The sequence below is a fragment of the Carassius carassius genome, chromosome 39 (genome assembly GCF_963082965.1).
Source record: "Carassius carassius chromosome 39, fCarCar2.1, whole genome shotgun sequence".
Taxonomy (NCBI): Eukaryota; Metazoa; Chordata; class Actinopteri; order Cypriniformes; family Cyprinidae; genus Carassius; species Carassius carassius.
In genome coordinates this window covers 3,669,899-3,680,443 of record NC_081793.1, presented here as the reverse complement: position 1 = coordinate 3,680,443, position 10,545 = coordinate 3,669,899, and the positions used below count along the sequence as shown (strand labels likewise).

General features: G+C 36.6%; 1 pseudogene; it reads left to right on the top strand.

The window, feature by feature from the left end:
- The first annotated feature begins 706 nt into the window (after positions 1-706).
- LOC132120936 (protein FRA10AC1-like) lies at positions 707-10,526 on the top strand (annotated as a pseudogene).
- The last annotated feature ends 19 nt before the right edge of the window (positions 10,527-10,545 follow it).

Below are 10,545 nucleotides of genomic sequence, written 5' to 3'. Positions count from 1 at the left end.
TTATCTATAATAATTAATATAATGTGTACAGGTCCTTCTAAAAAAATTAGCATATTGTGATAAAGTTCATTATTTTCCATAATGTAATGATAAAATTTAAACTTTCATATATTTTAGATTCATTGCACACCAACTGAAATATTTCAGGTCTTTTATTGTTTTAATACTGATGATTACCTATCTCAAAAAATTAGCATATTTCATCCGACCAATAAAAGAAAAGTGTTTTTAATACAAAAAAAGTCAACCTTCAAATAATTATGTTCAGTTATGCACGGAATACTTGGTCGGGAATCCTTTTGCAGAAATGACTGCTTCAATGTGGCGTGGCATGGAGGCAATCAGCCTGTGGCACTGCTGAGGTGTTATGGAGGCCCAGGATGCTTCGATAGCGGCCTTAAGCTCATCCAGAGTGTTGGGTCTTGCGTCTCTCAACTTTCTCTTCACAATATCCCACAGATTCTCTATGGGGTTCAGGTCAGGAGAGTTGGCAGGCCAATTGAGCACAGTAATACCATGGTCAGTAAACCATTTACCAGTGGTTTTGGCAGTGTGAGCAGGTGCCAGGTCGTGCTGAAAAACGAAATCTTCATCTCCATAAAGCTTTTCAGCAGATGGAAGCATGAAGTGCTCCAAAATCTCCTGATAGCTAGCTGCATTGACCCTGCCCTTGATAAAACACAGTGGACCAACACCAGCAGCTGACATGGCAGCCCAGACCATCATTGACTGTGGGTACTTGACACTGGACTTCAGGCATTTTGGCATTTCCTTCTCCCCAGTCTTCCTCCAGACTCTGGCACCTTGATTTCCGAATGACATGCAAAATTTGCTTTCATCCGAAAAAAGTACTTTGGACCACTGAGCAACAGTCCAGTGCTGCTTCTCTGTAGCCCATTTCCTGCACAGGCCTGTGCATGGTGGCTCTGGATGTTTCTACTCCAGACTCAGTCCACTGCTTCCGCAGGTCCCCCAAGGTCTGGAATCGGTCCTTCTCCACAATCTTCCTCAGGGTCCGGTCACCTCTTCTCGTTGTGCAGCGTTTTTTGCCACACTTTTTCCTTCCCACAGACTTCCCACTGAGGTGCCTTGATACAGCACTCTGGGAACAGCCTGTTCGTTCAGAAATTTCTTTCTGTGTCTTACCCTCTCGCTTGAGGGTGTCAATGATGGCCTTCTGGACAGCAGTCTTACCCATGATTGCGGTTTTGAGTAATGAACCAGGCTGGGAGTTTTTAAAAGCCTCAGGAATCTTTTGCAGGTGATTAGAGTTAATTAGTTGATTCAGATGATTAGGTTAATAGCTTGTTTAGAGAACCTTTTCATGATATGCTAATTTTTTGAGATAGGAATTTTGGGTTTTCATGAGCTGTATGCCAAAATCATCAGTATTAAAACAATAAAAGACCTGAAATATTTCAGTTGGTGTGCAATGTATCTAAAATATATGAAAGTTTAATTTTTATCATTACATTATGGAAAATAATGAACTTTATCACAATATGCAAATTTTTTGAGAAGGACCTGTATTTGTCTGATTTAACCAGTTTTTAAATGACATTTATTTCTTGGGTCCAGTTGTTGTTGTCCTAAAGTCTGAATCTCAGTAGTCAGTGTGAGAGCTGACCTTCACATGATGTGGCCTCCAGTCTTTGACGCTGGGTGTTGTATTTCCTGTGCTGTGCTGTGCTGAAGCAGCATCATGGCAGCTGACTCAGTATATCACCCATAAAGATGACAAAGTACTTTTCCTCTTAGCTGTGGTCAGCTGCTCACCTTGCATTCACTTTTCCTCCAGTACTGCCATGAAATCACTGTGTTGACATTTGTGCTGTAATTGTGTCAGTGTCCTGTTATTGTAGTAACAAGAAGAAGTGCTCACAATACAAAGTTTCAGACATCATTTAGAACAATATAAGCTAGAACAGGAAGGGTTTCAAGAAATGTGAAATAAGATAATGTTGTGTTCGTGTTGTGTTCTGTTTTAGGTCCATGGAGGAGGAGGGTATGACTCAGATTTCAGTGATGATGATGATGGCGGTGGAGGGAAGTCCAAATATGGTGAGAATAGGTAAAGAGTTTGTTTTATATCATTAACAAAACATACCATGGTTTTTGGTATCACGTTTTTAGGGACCATGGTTATACCATGTTTCCAAATATGTAGTTCATGTGGTACCTTGCTTCATTAAAGAAATAGTTCACCTAAAAATTTAAAATTCTTGCTGAACATTTTCTCACCCTCAGGCTATCCAATATATATAGATGGGATTATTTCTTCATTAGATCTGAAGAAATGTGGCATTCCGTCACTTGCTTAGCAAAGGATCCTCTGTAGTGAATGGGTGCCATCAGAACGAGAGTCCAAACAGCTGATAAAACATCACAATAACTCCAGTCCATCAGTTAACATCTTGTGAAGTGAAAAGCTGCAGGTTTTTAAGAAACAAATCCATCAAGACATTTCATACAGTCCTCTATCCAATCCATAACATTGCTTTATCCAGTGGAAAATGTCATCATGTCTGGATCAGGAGAGAAATATGCACAGATCAAACACCGTTTACAAGCGAAAACAGTTTTAAACAAATATGTTGGTAGATTTTGATATGAGAGGACAACAGGGGATGGACGTTTTTCCACTGGTGGAAGTGTTATTATGGATCGTGGACTCAAATTTTAGCCAGAAGAGACAGTTTAAGTGAAAAAACCTTAATGATGCAGCTATTTGCTTCACAAGATGTAAATAAATTGACTGGAGTGGTGTGGATTGCTTGTGAATTAATGTGATGTTTTTATAAGCTGATTGGACTCTTATTCTGATGGCACCCATGCAATAAACACTAATTTCAGGTGCGTTCACTTTAAGTGCTGGTCCTCTTGTGTGTGTTTGGTTTTAGGCAAGGCAAAGACGAGCTGTTACAGAAGCCATTCCAGAAAGGAAACACACCAAAGTGGCCCATAAGAATGTTGCTGCACACGAATGGGACAGGTATAGGTCCCATCCACCAAAAATAGCGAAATAGTCCATGAAGTCCAGTATGTGTGTGTGTACTGAAATCAGTGTTGATTTTCTCCTGACAGAGAGGAAGCCAGAAACCGACGGCAGCACCTGATATCAATGAACGCTGTATCCTGTCAATGGATATTTTGTGACGGTGGCAGTTTTAAATGGCTCTGTATTTCTTTACAGTTCATTTTGCATTCTATGTTTCTCAACTCTAGAGACTGAATGTGACTAAGTACTGAATAACACTGATTTGTATTGAGATTAAAATACATAGAGTGTTGAAAGTGCATTTTTAGAGAAGTTTGACCATTGTAAATGAAATATTAATCATTTCGTTTGAGTGGTAAACCATCCTTAACAGCATTTCGTAAGTTTGAGCGTCATAAGAAGTTTGTCAGCGATTACATTCTGTACTATGGAGGAAAGTTTGAGGACTTCAGACGATCCATGTGAGCAGTTTACTTTGTCTGGCTTCTGTAGAAATACTATCAGTCATTAAATCTAAAGACTATTTGATGTATTCAGTTACACAGTTGTTTCCCTCTGCAGGTCTAAAGATAAGACAGATCTGGACGTGGTGAGAGAGAATCACCGTTTCCTGTGGAGAGAGGAGGATGAGGAGGATATGACATGGTAATGGCTGCTTTTCTCTGTTTGGGCTTCATTTTAATCTTGAATATTGCTCTTGACCTCTGCACAGTCACCTTAAGATAAAGCTTCTGAAATCTTTAGGGAGAAAGAGCTCGCAAAGAAATACTACGATAAGCTCTTCAAGGAGCACTGTATTGCTGACCTCAGCAGATACAAAGAAAATAAGGTTTGTCTTGTCTTTTTAACCTTGTAAAGCCTGACATATGAAATGATAGGCAGGCTTGAATTTTTCAAAGTTCATTGAACCTTTAGGAAAAAATGTTTGCATAACATTTTGTATTGTATTTAGTTTTTTTGTGTTTTGTATTGTATTTGAAACATCATGCTTTGCCTATATAGTATAGTATAGTATAGTATAGTTTTGAAGCCTTAGACATTCACACATCAAATGTGACCCTGGACCACAAAAACAAAATTTAGATTTCATCTGAAATCTGAATAAATAAGCTCTCCATTGATGTATGGTTTGTTAGGATCGGACAATATTTGGACGAGATACAACTATTTGAAAATCTGGAATCTGAGGGTGCAAAAAAATCAAAATATTGACAGTAGGAAGTTTACAAAATATCTTCATGGAACATGATCTTTACTTAATAGCCTAATGATTTTTAGCATTAAAGAAAAATTCATAATTTTGACCCATACATAGTTTTTTTGGTTTTTGCTCAAAATATACCCCAGCGATTTAAGACCAAGGTCCAGGGTCACAAATATGATACAGTAGGCTCTATAGGATTGCATGCTTCTTATGCTAAACTTGATATTTCCATATTTTCTGTTACTAGTTTGGATTTAGGTGGCGTATTGAAAATGAAGTAATATCTGGAAAAGGTAATTCAAGAACATTTCTATTGTTCTATACTTGTATATTAAAAAAAAGGTCACACCTTAGTTGGGGGACCAATTGTCACCATTAATTAAATATTAACTGTGACTTTTGCCTTAATAAACTCCTTATTTGCTGCTTATTAATAGTTAGTAAGGAGTTCAGTTTTGGTATGGGGCTCATGGAGAATAAGGCATAAATATGTGCTTTATAAGTACCAATAAACAGGAAATATACTAGTAATATGCATGCTAATATGCAACTTGTTAATAGTGAGAATTGGTCTCTAAACTAAAGTTTTACCATCAACATTAACATGTTCACATACTTCAAGTATTCTGACTGCATAATGAAATTCAGAGCAATACCAAAACAGTAACATCCTCAGTCACTAGGTGGTGATAAAGTTTTACCATGTCATCATCTGACCAAACCAGGGTCTGACAGGGACTGAAAGATCGGCCCATCTCAGCCAGATATAACTGAGAAAGAGACGTTCTTGCATTACAAATCAGCAGTTAATTTGCATAGTAAATATTCAACATATAAGTGAACTGATCAGTTAGTTAAGAACCCAGTGTTCACAGCTGAATGCACTTGTTTTCCATTTAAAATAGATGTCAGGGATATCTAATAGATATTTAATTTAATCATTTTTCTTCAAAATGTATGAAAGTATGAAGTTTATTTGTTAAGTCTTAACCGACTAATCAAATGCAGATTATTATAGATCATATTATGACAGTGAACGGATTGGAAGGTGGTGAGTTTGCCTGTGTCATAACGAAAATCAATGATTTTGAATACTGTTGTCTCTGGGTCATGGTTCACGGTTAAGCTATCTTGGTAAGCAAACAAGGGTACGTGTATCAATCAGCGAAATTACACAAACAAATCAATGAAGAGGCCTTTAAATGATTGATGAAATGATCGTACACTGTCAAAAGCTTTTCCTGAGCGAGTCACAGCCCATCTGCCGTCACAACCTGAGTCGCAGATTAACCACCGCAAGCTGGTGGCGTGATGCAACATCACACACACACACACACAATTAGACAAAAACCTATTCTGGATCAGAGTTATTTTTTAGAAGGACTGTATGTATTTACTATTATAGATTTTTTTTTTGTGTGTAATTGTTAGTAATTTATATTATCCCATACATGTGTCCTGTTTACTTTTTTATTAATTTATTTTTTCAGAGTGATTTATATTACTTCATCATTTAATCATTTTAAATGTAATAACATTTAATATGATCACTTTTTCTTTTATGTGTTGTAATGAGTACGGGTCAGAATATGTATGTTTCAAGTAAAATTTTTACATAATTATAGCTGTTATTTATTAAAATGTGTAAGTGATCAAACTTAATGTCATTACATTTTAAATGCTGCTATTAGGTCTACAGCGTAATGAGGAGAGTTTGTTGAAGATTTCATCTTAGCAAGCATCTTTGCACATAGTGGCATGTTTTGCATTATTGAACACCACTCACAGTTTCTCAAGCAAATGTGAAAATCATATACTGTATGTCAAAGCATGTTTTGTTCTCGCCACTTTCAGTTTCTGCTGCTGTGGGACATTTTAACAGGTCCCTTGGGAGATTGTCATGAGGAGTTCCCATCTGCTGATCAGTTTTTACAGTTTAGCAGAATGAGGGCATCCCTGAGACTCCTAATGAGGGTTAACCCTTATGTGTTTTGTCCTTTCTCCAAACACGCTGTTTGTCAGCTTCACTGGCTTTAACAGCTTTCAGTGCTGCTCACGCGAGCTTAATTGGAGAGGTTAGACGTGGCATGTACGTCATCAGAGAGACGGGGTAATTGGGCGTCTCATTATCTGCATGTGCAACGTGAGGTTGATACCTCAGTCACTCTTTCTGCCGCGAGATCATCTGCAAGCCATGTCAAAGCTCAAGCCTTTCTCCAAGCTGCAGCATGACATAATCCTTCACAACACAGTCACTTTGTTTAGTTTTTTCACAGTGCAAGTTGGACACATTTTATCCAAGGTCATGAATAGCAAAAACCTCATTAACTAACAAGCTACTACAAAAACAATATCTAAGAAGCAAATTTTTTTAGAAAGGCTTTTTCCACCCAGAACATACCTAGAAGACCTAATAATATCAGTCTCCGAAATGAAAGTTTTGTAAACTTTAATCTGAAGCTTATTTTCACCACAAAATAAAAAAATAAAATGAATTGAGACTTTTTATCTTAAAATTCAGATTTTTTTTTTTAGTACAAATCTTTTTTCTCAGAATTGCACTTTTAAATCCTACATTTGCTATAGTTATAAACTAGAAATTATGAGTTTGCATCTCGCAATTTTTTTTTAATACAAAAAAAATTAAAATACTGCAAAAGATAATTGTGACTTTTTATCTCACAATTCTGACTTTTCTCAGAACTGTGAGTTTATATCTCACAATGACTTTTGTTTGTTTGTTTTTCTGCCCTGGAATAAATAAATAAATAAATAAGGTAATATGGAATTCTCATTTTGCTATTTAGACGACAACTTGAGTTTATTTCTCGCAATTGCAAACTATAATCTTGGAATTGGGAGTTTACATCTTGCAATTCAGTTTTTTTTTTCTCACAATTGCATGGAATACAAAAGGTAATTTTTATCTCGTAGTTCAAACCTTTTTTCTCAGAATTGTGAGTTTATATCTCGCAACTGAGATTCTGTTGTTGTTTTTATTCCACCATGGTATATAAAAAGGAAATTGCAACATTTTAACTCGCAATTTGACCTTTTTTTCAGAATCCTGAGCTTGTTAAATTTTTTTCCATCACAAAATAAAAATAAAAAAGGTATTTGAGACTTTTTAACTTGCAACTCTGACTTTTCTTTGAATTGTACGTTTTATTCTCACTATTCTGACTTAATGTTTTTACGATTGAGTTGATCTCACAACTTTGTTTCCTCAGTATTGTGAGAAAATAAGTAAGAATTATGAGATCTAAACCCAGAATCGTGAGGAAAAAAGTCTGAATCGTAAGATAAAAAGTCACAATGACCTTTTTTTCATAGCAGAATTATGCTTCCATACATTTAAGCCGTTCACTTTCAGCAGAAGTGTGCATGGGCTCAGGGCAATGACGGCCCAGATGGCACACTGTCAGAGGTGTGGGAAGCCTGGCAGGAAAACTCCCCAATGACGCACTTTTTCCCTCTGCTCCAATCTGGAGCATCGCTTCGTAAGCCTGCTGGATGCTAATGTCATCCCGCTGATATCTGAGGGGAAATGTTGGCCAGGTCAAGGTCATGCGAGGAGAGGCAGCAGTTACAGCCAGTTCTCCATTTATAACATCATAATAAAGTTAGGAATATTTTGTATTCCAAAACACATTTTCAATATTAACTAGTTGCTTATTGGGATGGTTATTACTAGCATATTGGCTGTTTATTAGTACTGTAATGCCTTATTCTCCATGACCATATTCTAGATCTCTTAACCCTACCAAATACCTAAACATAACTTCCTCAACAGCTACCTAACTTTCTATCAACAAGCAAATAATTAGGAGTTTGCTGGGGGTGTTCTCTAATCTAAAGTGCTACCAAATGTTCTTCTGTGTATTTTGTTGATTTTCTGTACAAAAACATAATGCTACTCCTAAAAATAACCCTAACCATAACTTAACCCTAAAATCAGAGGCTAATTATAGGTTAATAAGAATGGTGTGGAAGCCATTAACCCTTTGTAAAACTATCACTAATCTGATTGGTGAATTGGATTGACAGGTAAGTAGGCGGTCCTTAATTGTTGTTTGGGACACATCAAGACACATTATACACTATTAATGTGAAATGAATGTGTTGCAGAACACCTCCAAATGTGGGTTCATGTTTCAGATTACTGGATGCGTTTGATCACATGCAACAGGACCACCAGAGACCACCTGAGATGTTAATACTAGGTGTAAATGTTCCCTTATATACATGAATTGGGACCTGAAAGCATAATCAAACTAGCCTAAATGTTTCACAGATATGCAGTATTCTGTTAATGGTTCCTGTCATCATATCTGTCGTCTATGTTCACCTGTGGATGTCCTGAATTACACAGGCCAGTTCCACTGTGGAAACAAGCGCTGTGAGAATAAGGAGGGTCTGAAGAGCTGGGAGGTAAATTTTGCCTATGTGGAGCGAGGGGAGAAGAGGAACGCCCTGGTGAAGCTGCGTAAGTGTATGACCCGCACCAACCACGTGACTGTCTAAAGCCTGCATGCTGTAAGGGGCGGAGCTAACCTAATTAGTGGCTAATAAGGGAAGCCAGTGTCTGTATTTGTGAGATTCAGTAGTTTTTACTGCTAATAAAGCATGATTACTGCTGATGAAGAAAGAACGCTACTTTACCTCAACGGTCTGCAGTGCATTCCATTAGAAAGATTAATATACTATAAGTTTTAACCTGGAAAAACATTTTAGGGTTCTGCTCTGTATGTTTTTTTTTTTTTTTTAATCGGACACATTATGACATAAAAGCATAAGGAGTATTAAAGAAAGTTTCATTTTAATTTTTACTTTTTTTTTTACTCTGAAGCTATATATATATATATATATATCATTTGTTTGGTATACTTAAGCCTCTTATTAAAGGCTGCATTTACTTTATCAATTTAAATCGATTATTTTTTATTTATCATTAATACATTGTTAATGTTAATGACCTAAACGCTTTTTTTACTCCAATCAAATCAAATGAATTTGTTTCAGCCTTTTCAAATATTTATATGTTTTTGTCATGTTATTTTCCAGGTCTGTGTCCAGAGTGTTCCTTCAAATTAAACTATCATCACAAGTAAGATCCTTCAGCCATTCCAAACACAATTACATGTTAAGATATTCTTAGACCTGGAGACGTCTTAAACTGTGCTATCTGTTCCAGGAGAAAGGAAGTAACGGTGAAGAAGAAACAGCAATCAAAAGAGAATATGGACAAGTCAGTCTCAAAGAAATCCAAATCATCCAGAAAGCAGAAGCGCAAAGACAAACGCAAACACAAAAAGAGGCGCAAAGGCAAGTCGATTTTCAGTGCAAATCAAGCTCCCAAACATTTCCAGGACGTGGGATTGTTGGAAATGCAATTCATTGTATGTCTCTGCTTGACTTGGACTTGTTTTTGTGGTGGTGTTTTGTACTCTTGTTAAAAAGTAATTTGTAAGTTATTTTGCAGGTTGTTGTCATTTGTAAAATAATAATCATTTGGGAATTAAATAGGAATGAAAACTTGGTTTAAATTAAGAGCTTATTTTGACCAAAGATGCTTGTTAAATAAACCACTTTTTTTCTTCTGTACAGAATACTCATCTTCAAGTTCAGAGGAGTCCAAGGGTTCAGATAAAGGTATAAATACCCATTTTCTTTATCAAAAATGACTAATATCCATCATCTAGCACCCCCAGGCAGAGAATATACTCAGTATACCTTAATAAATATGTTCAGACTACTGAAACAACTCCAGAGACTCGAATCTGTTTAAGCAGATGTTGGATGAGGATGAAACCTTAAATATTGCATGTGGGCATGTAACTCACCCACACTGATTAGTTCTTTTACTACAATGCCTTTATCAGGCTTACATCCTGCTTAGTGTGTGCTTAGATATATGTGAGTCTAATGTGGTGTATTTTCTAGATGCAGAAAGTAATGAAGAAGAAGAGGGTCCTTCAGAATCAGACCACTGGAGGGGCCCAGCACCCACTGTAGAGGAGAAGTCACGGTGAGATCCCTTTATCTTACTACAACCAGAGTATATGTGTACATACAAATGTGGGAAAAGTGTCTCGAAAGCTCTTGAACACTGAGAACACGTGTCTTTTTAAATTACAGTTAAATGACAAACCTGATGCGTCTGATTCTTTTTCAGGGAGGAAGAGTTTGATGAATATTTTGAAGACATGTTTCTCTGAGTCGAGGAAAGGAAGACCCAAAACAATCTCATGCCTACTGTTTTCTTTTTATACCGGTTAGTTTTGTTTTTGAGAAGAATAGTTTGATTACAATTTGTTTATTATTTACATTTTTTTGTAATAAT